The sequence below is a fragment of the Eleutherodactylus coqui genome, chromosome 11 (assembly GCF_035609145.1).
Source record: "Eleutherodactylus coqui strain aEleCoq1 chromosome 11, aEleCoq1.hap1, whole genome shotgun sequence".
Lineage (NCBI taxonomy): Eukaryota > Metazoa > Chordata > Amphibia > Anura > Eleutherodactylidae > Eleutherodactylus > Eleutherodactylus coqui.
Genome location: NC_089847.1, coordinates 15429268 through 15439861, shown reverse-complemented (window position 1 = coordinate 15439861; position 10594 = coordinate 15429268). Strand labels below are relative to the sequence as shown.

General features: G+C 38.1%; 1 pseudogene; it reads right to left on the bottom strand.

Annotated features, from left to right (window-relative positions):
* Nucleotides 1-8991: 8991 nt before the first annotated feature.
* LOC136581687 (protein FAM200C-like) lies at nt 8992-10089 on the bottom strand (annotated as a pseudogene).
* Between the last annotated feature and the right edge of the window lie 505 nt (nt 10090-10594).

Here is a 10594-nt window from a genome sequence, read left to right as displayed (position 1 = left end):
GATATGTAGGAGTATATGCCAGCATCTAATACTTACCAGTGTATAACATGAACATGTTAACTAATTAGATGCTAGCTATTCACTAAGAAGTAAGATATACCACTATACAGTATATACAATACATATATTTTTACTATAACACCTATATGTTACAGATCTCATATTCATTTCCTTTTTGCAGATAGGGCAGCATAAACACTTGGCAGGTTTGCTTTAAAAATACAGCACTCACCAACACAAAAATACAGAAAAGAATGCTACTGTTAGTGCCTGTACTGTATGCGCCTGTTTTACCAATTTCCACATATGTTGCCCTTTATAACTACTATCTAAATTTGTTTTTACACACAGGTGGTTTCCAGAGCAATGGAAGAAAATGACAAGGAAGCAGTAAGAGAAATATCCGAAATAGGAATAGACCAAGAAATAATTGTACAACTTGGAACTGATGATACTGTCCAAAACGCTGGAGACTACTTGTTTAACAAGAAGACAGATACAAATCGTCCAAAAGTCTTACTGGAGTATGATGCACAATCTGAACAATTCCGTCTGGTAAAAGCAAAAGGAATTAATGCCGTACATATAACTGAAAACACCAAAATCACTGTGGTTAGACATGGAGGGCAGAGAGAGGGTCAAGTGTCTGTGGGTGGAAAAACATCAGAAGAATTGGCAAAAGTCATACTAAAACTTCAAGAACCCTCATCCCCAATTCACTGGTCATCTGGTTTACACAACATTGAAGAAATCAGCATAATCTCTTGTGATACCGGTGCAGGAAAAGGAGGTGAAGCCTTTGCCAAAGACTTCCTTTTAACCCTGGATAAGGCTCGATTATCAGTAGGTTCACTCTCTGTTCGCACAACAAAGACCGTAGTGCAGGAAGATGGCAGCAAACTGACTGTTGATTTTGATAATCCAGAACAGTGGGGAAAATACATCCCAGATCACAAGCGTAAATTCTATTTAGGTGAGGACAAGAATCTTATGGAAGTGAGTAGCACAAAGGGGAGAACTTCAGAGTGGATAGAAAATCAGAATATTGACAATGAGCATGACCCTCTAGCTCCAAGGAATATAGATAATCCACCACTATACTACTTTGAAAACGGGGTTCTCTACCACGTTGACGATGAATATGTGGGTCAAGGAATCAAAGACACCATGGAAGGACTGTTTAACACAGAAGGTCAACCTGTAGGCACAGAGTCCGTAAATGTATATTATAGTGATAGACTAAATGGACCTATATTACATGACAGAATTCAGGCTCAAGTTGTAAATGGGCTAGACAGTCTTAAAGACAATATCAAGTACATCATACAACGTTCTAATGAGATAAGAAGGCAAATGCTGATAGACAACGCTGCTACACTGAGACGATTTGGAGTTCAAATTGATAATAATATGAATCTGAAAGAAACATGGAAGGCTCTTTTAAATCTGAGGAATAATAGGCCAGTTAACAATATTTGTCGTGAAATTCAAAGGCAATTGAGAAACACCTTTCAATACTTTCGTTTTAAGGATTATGTCTACAGCATTAACTTGGAAGACTTTTATGTTAATTTACATGGAAGAACTGATAGAAATCTGGTAAATCAAGAATTATCTGATTTTAGAAATAAGGACCATGTAACATATGAAGAAATGAAAGCCATGGTAAATGCTAAATCATTTTCAGATATGGCACAAAAATGGGTAAGCAACAACCAAAACAATATAGGCGAAATAAATGCTTATGATGGGATGGCCGTGCTTGCCACTCATATATCTGAGGCTGTTCGTAATCCAAATATGTTTATCACAAATCGCCTACTATGGGATATAGAACCTGCATATGGACGGTTTCGTTACAGGAATCCCATGACAAGAGGGGACACGTGGAAAGGAAACCATGCTGCTATAGGTCTGAGTTATGAGACTGCAGATCAAAACATGAATGACCAAGTTGCTCGGGAAACAGCAGCTGTTGTGAAGACTTGGTTATCTAGGAAATACAGAAAAACCTACTTTGAAATTGAACCTAAAAATCTCCCAAAAGCAATAGAAATGCCACCAGATGATGCAAATGTACACATTAGAAGAGTTTGTGATGGCTTTCCTCTAAATGATCTAAACATTGATACAAATAGCAGAAGGCGATTATGGTATCGTCCAGACCAATTATCTGAAGACTATGAAAGTTATTTTAAAGACCTGGAAGAGAGAGCAAGAGGAAAGAGTTTAGAAACAGAGTTACAATTAAAAATGGTAGAAGACAGACAGCAACTAATGGAGAAGATCTCTGATGATTTAAAACAATCTCTCTCTAAAGACAAAGCGAAAAACTGGAAAATAAAATCAATAGAGAATTCCGAAAGTGCAACTATAGCAGTATTAGAAAATAAAATGAATCCTTCGGAGATAAAGAAGATTCCGGTAACTGGCAGTGTGGGTTCATTGAGTTCAGAGGAGGTCTTACATTCATATTATAATGATATTTCCGGTTACACTAAAGTTAATCATGGTCTCGGAATTTATGGGACCTTAATGGGATTTCAGGCTGCCAATAAGATGTTTGCTGAAGGGCGAAAGTGGGAAGGAGGAGTGATGATGGCCCAGGGTGTTCATGGGGTTACAGAGGTGACAGGTATCAATTCCGCGGTTAATGAATACGTTGGCAATATTGCACAAAAGTCCATCTCTCAGATATCTGCCGGGCTTGACGAAGCTTCAGCAGCAAAATTCACAAGCGCCCTGGCTGAAGCTGGTGAACTAGCTAAGACAGTGCCTATTCTTTCAGCAGGATTCACTATATTTAATGTATACGAAGATCTCCAGCAACACACTGCAATTGGGATAGTAGATGCAGCCCTTGATAGTGCAATATTTATAACAGCTCTGGCTGGTCCTGAAATGCTTCCAGTCACTGTGGCTTTGACTATTGTCCGCCTACTTATTGATCCAATGTACAATGAAATAAAACATGAATTGGATGCTTTACCCCCTGATGCCAGTGTTGGGGACAAATTTGTGGCTGTAATGAAAGGAATTGGATTGGCCCTAAGAGATGTAGCAAAAGGCTTTCTAGAAATAGCAGAACAGATTAGTATTCCAGGGATCATCTATAATGTTCATAACCTTGAAAAAGAACACGAAAAGTCCATGGACACCGTACACAAGCTGCAAACTGTGGAGAACTACTACAAAATCTATGATGAAGAAGAAGCAGGAGACAAATGTCACAAAAAGATAGACTTCACCCTAGGGGAGGAATCTGCCTATGGAGGAAACTTACGTGTTGAGTTAACGGACCACAGTTCGATGATCATTACATTTACCGATCCTCTTACATCCAAGAGTAAAGTAAAAGAGATTCCCTTTGAAAAGGACTGTGAGTTTGTGGATCTAGTAGCAGGGATTGGAGAAACTCTAAGTGTTAAAATGAAGCAGAAAAAAGCCACCATATTGTGGTTTATTCCAGTAAAAACGGAAGATGTTATTTCTTCTATGGACCCAAATGATAAAACGATGTATGGTAAATATGTGGGCAATGCAAAACCTAACCGATTCTATGCTGTACAGCAAAACGTAATTAAAGGACTTTCCTACACCCTGGATAAATACCACTATGAGCTATATGGCAAAGATGGCAATGACATTTTCTATATAGGGCCTCAGAAAACATTTGTTGAGGGAGGGAATGGCCGGGACATCTATTATATCCCAAGTAATGCTGGACAAACTCAAATCAATAATCAGGCAGATGATAATGAGATGGACCTCTTAATTTTTAACATTCCTCTTCAACAAATAAATGCAAGAAAAGAATATAACGATCTTAAGCTTTTCAACAATAATCTGCATGAAATCTTAATTATAAACTGGTTCCGTGGAGAAGAATATAGACATATGGCCTTTAAAAGCCTGGAAGGAGCTCTGTTTAAGGTTGGGCAAGTTAGGCTGAATGGGACTGTTCCTTTAGAGCCTTACAGTTTGGATTTCTCAAATAAAGATTCTGGTGTGGATATTTCTATTGATGATCCACTTTGGGATACCGTGGTGTCAGTTATCGGCAGTAACTATACTGACGTTATACATGGGAATCACCTCAACAATGTATTGCAGGGTAAAGCTAGTAAAAATTACCTCACTGGACGAGACGGGAAGGACATGTATATTATAGAAGAAAAGAAAGACTGTGACAGCATCAACAACTTTGCAAAAGATGGCCTGATTGATATAGTAGAGCTGCCAGGAAGTTATGCAGATCTGAAGGTTTCCACTATTCCACAGTATTCACTAAAGATTTGGGACTCTGTTAAAAAGACGTGTGTTATAATGGAAGATTGGTACAAAGGGTGGCAATGGCAACATATCGTATTCAAATCCAAAGATTTTATAGTGTTCCAAGTAACCAACATATCAGAGCCAAGGATTATTCCACTGATATTGGACTATAGTTACTCTACACATGGGATGAATATTGACTTAAATTCCATTCCTGGAAATGAGAATATAATGACTGTGATAGGATCCTCACATTATGATACCATCAAAGGAAACAATAAACCAAATTTCATTCAGGGAGGTAAAGGTGGAGGAAAACTTACAGGAGGAGGAGGAAGTGACACATATGTTATTGACTGTAAGGAAAAGGATTTCCTCATTGATAACTACGCAGAAGACGATGCCATGGATGTCCTTTATATCAAGGGGAAATACAGATCACTAAAATTTATTAAAGAACGTAGCCCAGCAAACTCCATTACAGAAAATCTTAAAATCGGTGTTAATGATGACTGTAGCATTACACTATATAGCTGGTACAAATCAGAAAGCTACAGACATTTACAAATACATACAAAGGATGGAATTACCTTCAGTATTCCCAGTAGCACCACACCTGTAGTATTTGCTATTGATGACTCTAGAGATACATTACTTGTCAAGGAAATAGACACCAGGTCAGGTATCTATGAAGGGGCAACTAAGATAATTGGTCCACCGAAATATATTGAGATAAAGGGGAATAGTAAAGACAATTATATTGACCCTGGGACAAATGGAGGAATAATGCATGGTGGAGAAGGCAGTGACACCTATATACTGAAGAAACATTATAAAAGGGGTTATGGAATTAATAATTATGCGGCTGATGAAAAGATGGATTATCTTATACTTGATATTGACTTTAAAAGTATTCAATATAAAGTAGATGCCAAACTTCAAAACTTAATAATAACCGCTCCATCTGTGGCTCAATGGATATGTTATCTTTGGTTTCCTCGCCTGAAAAATAATAGACATTTGATAATTAAGACCAATGACTTGTGGTTCACTTTCTCTGAGAGTCTGGAGATCAAACCGTTATTTGTTGATGAAAGATTCCTGTCTACAGATTTACACCTTGATCTCTCTAGTAAGAACCTCCAATCTGTGCCGACTGTATATGGATCTACCAAGAAAAGAAACTTTATCACAGGAAATACATTAAATAACACAATCATAGGGGGTGAGGACACTGATGTACTGTTTGGTCTAGAAGGAGATGATGTTCTCCAAGGTTCTAATGGTAGAGATTATCTTTCTGGAGGCGCTGGAGATGACAGGATTCATGGAGGTGAAGGGATTGATCTCATTTTAGGTGGCGAGGGTGATGATGTTATCTACCCTGGCAAGGGGGCAGACACAATTTATGGGGGTTCAGGATCCGACACTTTATTATTCTTTGGAGATCGTGGCAATCGAACTGGTGTGTATGTAAATCTGTATCTCGGATATGGAGCCGGCTCAGATGCTGAAGGGGACCTCTACTTTGGGATGGAAAATGTGATCGGCACCAGTTATGATGACATGTTGATAGGAAATGATGATAGTAACTACATCAGAGGTGCAGGGGGTAACGATCTTATTTCACCATTGAATGGTTATGACTTTCTCCAGGGAGGAGAAGGAGAAGATGTCTATAATCTGATAAATACTGCAGGAATTAAAGTGATTGATAATTTTGCCAGTGATGGTAAAGCAGATTCCATTTACATTGAGCATTCTGAAAAACTAGAAGTAACTAAAGAGAGATCCCAAGATGATTATCATATAACGATTGACCATAAGAACGATGAAGAACATAAAATCATTCTGAAAAACTGGTTCAAATCAGAAAAATACAAACACCTCGACATAAAACTTTTGAAATGGGTAACTATAAATGGAAGTGAAACGCTTCGGGTTTACAAAGAAATGATTATCTAGTAACATCTAGTAACAGTGTTACTACATAACAAAATATAGATCATCATGTGTAGTCAGAAGGGGGATCATGAATACATTACCTGTGATACACGTTGCTTCTCTAATTTTATCTTGCCTTAGAGAATCTCACACAATGTTTTAGAATACTCGCTGTCCGATGTTTCTATTGTTCTTGTTAAAAACTAGTTCACCGACATAAGTTTCATGCATGTATTTGATATTTTTTTATAAGCATTTGACAAATTTTTAATTTCTAATTTTTCTTTCAACTTTTGTGCTTAAACAATTAACACTTTCCTGCTCATTAACTCTGTTGTGTTATCTATGTCAATGGAAGAATTATTAAATCCTACTGTAAAATTAGCAGATACTACACAACCAGCTAGAAGAAGGAATAGGAAACTTTCTAGTAAAAATGTTACTGTTTCAGAAACAAAACTCACAAAGACTACAAAATCCTATAAAATAGTTTTGCACTGGTGCAATGTACCCGGCTCTCTTGGATGCCCTATACCCAAGTGTTTCTTTAAGTGGATCTTTCATAATACTACGCTGCTCTCTTCGAGATCAGCATTGTTTAGGGACAGGTCCACTCTACTATTAGCTTAAATGACAACAAATATATGAACCCTCCTAGATTGATTGACATATGAGGCAATGGAAAGGACAACATATATTATCAATACATTGACCCCGCAAGAAGTGTAGCAACAAGGTCAAGTGAAGGAGTCAGAGCAACCTATGTATTGAGGAAACATTGTGACTGTAACTATGCAATTAAAAATTACACTGCAGATCTAACGGTGGGTCATTTAATAATTGACAATTATTTTAAAGATAGTCATTATGATGTGGAAAACATTGTAAACAGAACACTACACATTGTTCATGTCACACACATATATGTCGTCTTTTAGGGTTTGCTCAAATGGAGTATCAGAGACTTTTTATAGGTAAATTGGAACCTGTCATGTTCCCTGAACACCATAAACAAAGTTATGGCGTTGTTAGGTATGACAGGGAGCCGGGTGACTTATTTTTCATATTCACCCACTCCAGTGATCCAGCGCTGTCACCCCGGTCAAGATTGTGTAGTGCTGGAAAATGTGACTCTTTTCAGGGTCCTGTGCATGGGCTCTTCTATAGACTTCTATAGAGAGAAATGTGACAGCACTGGATCGCGGGAGTGGGTAAGGATAAATAATACATCACTCGGCTCCTTGTCACATTCGCTAACAGGACTATAACTTAATTTATGGTGCTCTGGGGACATAACAGGTTGCATTTAAGACCAAGAAGGGGGAGATCCAGCCATTATTTGTCGATAAAAGATTCCTGTCTACAGATTTACACCTTGATCTCTCTAGTAAGAACCTCCAATCTGTGCCAATTGTATATGGATCTACCAAGGAAAGAAACCTTATCACAAGAAATACATTATATAACACAATCATGGGGGGTGAGGACACTGATGTACTGTTTGACATCATGTATGTAAATGACTTCCATCAGGTGTGAGTTTAACCCCCTGTATATCGTTTATAAAAGAAACAGAAAATCAGGGAAAATCAAGCAATGCATTGTTATAGCAACATCACCAGCATACAACTGACCCAAAAAATATATAAATAAATAAATGTTAAAAAAATTTAATTGAATTGAGAAATCAAGTGAAGGCTCACAGAGTCGAAACGTCATATGTATTTTTCTGTCATCTGGGAGAAATAAACAGAAGTTTTTATTTGCACCACGTATGCTGTCACGCTTGCTTTTTCTACTGTATCCTTTGAGCATTTTGGATCAAGCTCATTTATGTGACTGCGTATTAGCTGGCCAGCTGAATTCGACTTTTAAAGATTGTGCTGCTGGCACTCCAGTTTCTTTGCATACCTGATGCATACAGTGCATTGGTCGTCTACAACACTCCACAATGCTTTGCTTTGCCAGCGCTGCTCATTATCTTACACTACGAATGCACAGTGCGCATCAGGTAATCCGAAAAGTGGTGCAGCCACCTTGGTTTGTCCAGGGCCGAAGCGTCGATTTAGTTAACAAAATATAGTGATCTCATCATAAAAGACTGAGAATGGAAGTTACAAATGTGTCATTAATGGCTGCCTTGGGCCTGATGAGCAGATGCCAATTTCGCAATATTTGGTTCTATCTTCGTCAACTGCAGTCTCAAGTCACCCCTTACACATATATGCAGTTTGTTTCTCGCTTTTGTCAGGAGCTGCTGAACCATGCTGAAGCCCCTCTCTGCTAAGTACGTAAATGGAAAAGCTAACATGAGCAGCTTAACTTTCTGCCACAGGATTAGATAGGAATTCTTCACTTTCACCAAAAAAATCCATATCCACATTGATGGAAAAGTGCTTGGGCTATCTTATAGTGTTTCAAGTCGATCAACTGCTCTTGTAATCTTAGATGAAATTCTCCTGCTTCTGCCTAAAATGGATTGAGTACCCACGTTGATATTTCTAGGGCACATAGATCATGAAACCTAGTTTGCATGTCTTCTTTGGCTTGTTTCAGGTGTGAGCAAAAATGTCTAAGTTTGCATCTTGAAGTTTGTCTCAGTCTTTGTGTGCAATTTCTTGGTATCAAGTTATTGGTATGAAGGTCCAGTTTGGCAATAAAGGAGTAGATTATACCTTTAGCTTTAATGAAGTTTATTTTGCCTCCTTGTAGCTTCGTGTTGACCTTGTTGAGTTTGTCAAATATGTCTGCAAGATAGGCAGTGTCAAGACATCATAGTTCGATTGCATCACAAAGGCTTGGGTCAATCAGCCGAAGAAACTTGAATACTGTGTCAAAACATTTGCAGAAGCGTCGGAAGCACTTTGACAGCCAACTCACTTCGGTGTGTAGGAGTAGGCGTTCAAATTCTTCGTCATGGTCTAGACAGAGCTTGCGGAAAAGACGTTCATTCAAAGAGTGTGCTTTTATCTTGTAAACAGCATTAATTACATAGCGCAGAGAATCATGCAATCTCTCACATAAATGTTTAGCAACGAGGTGCTGCTGATGGATCACACAGTGGACTGCCATTATGCGAGGTATAGCAGATTTTAAATGGGCTATAAATCTACAATGTCGACCAATCATGGATGCAGCTCCATCGGTTGCACAAGCAAGTACATTTGTTAAAGGGATGTTTTTTTCTTGGAAAAATTCTTCAACTCTTTTGTATATAGAGGAGCCTTGTTGCTGGTTAAATTTCTGGTAAACAACAGTTCCTCCACTACCTCTTCATTCTGATTAATTAAACTAACATAAGGTAGCAGCAATGCTTCATTGTCTCTAACCATTGACTCGTCAATTTGCATTACAAATTCTGTGATCTTTAATGCGTCTAAAAGTTTCCTCCACATCAGCAGGCATCTCGTCAATTCTTTTTGAAAATATGTCATTACTCAAAAGAATCAATTTCACCATGGCACATGCGTCAGGCTCCAGCATAGTACTGACAATCTCTTTAACTGCGGGTAAGATAAGTGTTTCCCCAATAGTATGTGATTTGCCACATTGCACTATTAATAAAGAGACTTTATAGGAAGCAAACAGGCCTTTGTCCGCATCAAGAGCAGTTTTTCCAAATAGCTTGCCTACATTGCTGCGGTTCTCAAACTTTGAGTTTAAACCTTGGAAAAATGAAATAGGCTCTCCTACTTTGTCTTAATGCATTTTTGCAAGGTGATCACTCAGTCTTGAAGGCTTCATAGCTTCATTTGAAAATGCCTTTTCACAAACGAGGCACAAGGGAAGCTGTTCATTTGTAGGAGAAAGGATGAATCCATATTTCAAGTATTCATTTGAATATTGACGGCATTTCTTCTTTTCAGCCATTTTTATAAAGTATGCTTCAAGAATGCACTGCTTATGTCACTCTATCATATAATCATGTATGATTTGTATAACTACATGACTCTGCTACAGATCAATCACACTGGATAACCTAAAGAACAAGCTAACCAGCTGTATTCTATAATGCCGCTGATTGGCTGAAACTTTCAATTGTGTGGGTCTCTGGAAGTTGTAGTTTATATTACTGTTCTGAAAAGACACTTGGAGTCCACTAAGACTACAACTCCCAAAGACCTACACAAGTGAAAGTTTGAAGCAGTTCCAGCCAATCAGCTGCGTTATGGAATACAGCGGGTTAGGTTGTGCTGTAGATTATCCAGTGTTATGAAGTGTGATTGATCTGTAGCGGAGTCATTGAGTTATAAAAGTCATACAATATATGATAGAGGTGTGCAGGCTGCACACAACTCCCATTATATGTAAGTTATTTATATGGAAATAATAGCCTTAGTTTTCATCGTATTCAAATTGCACTGATTGTTTTCGG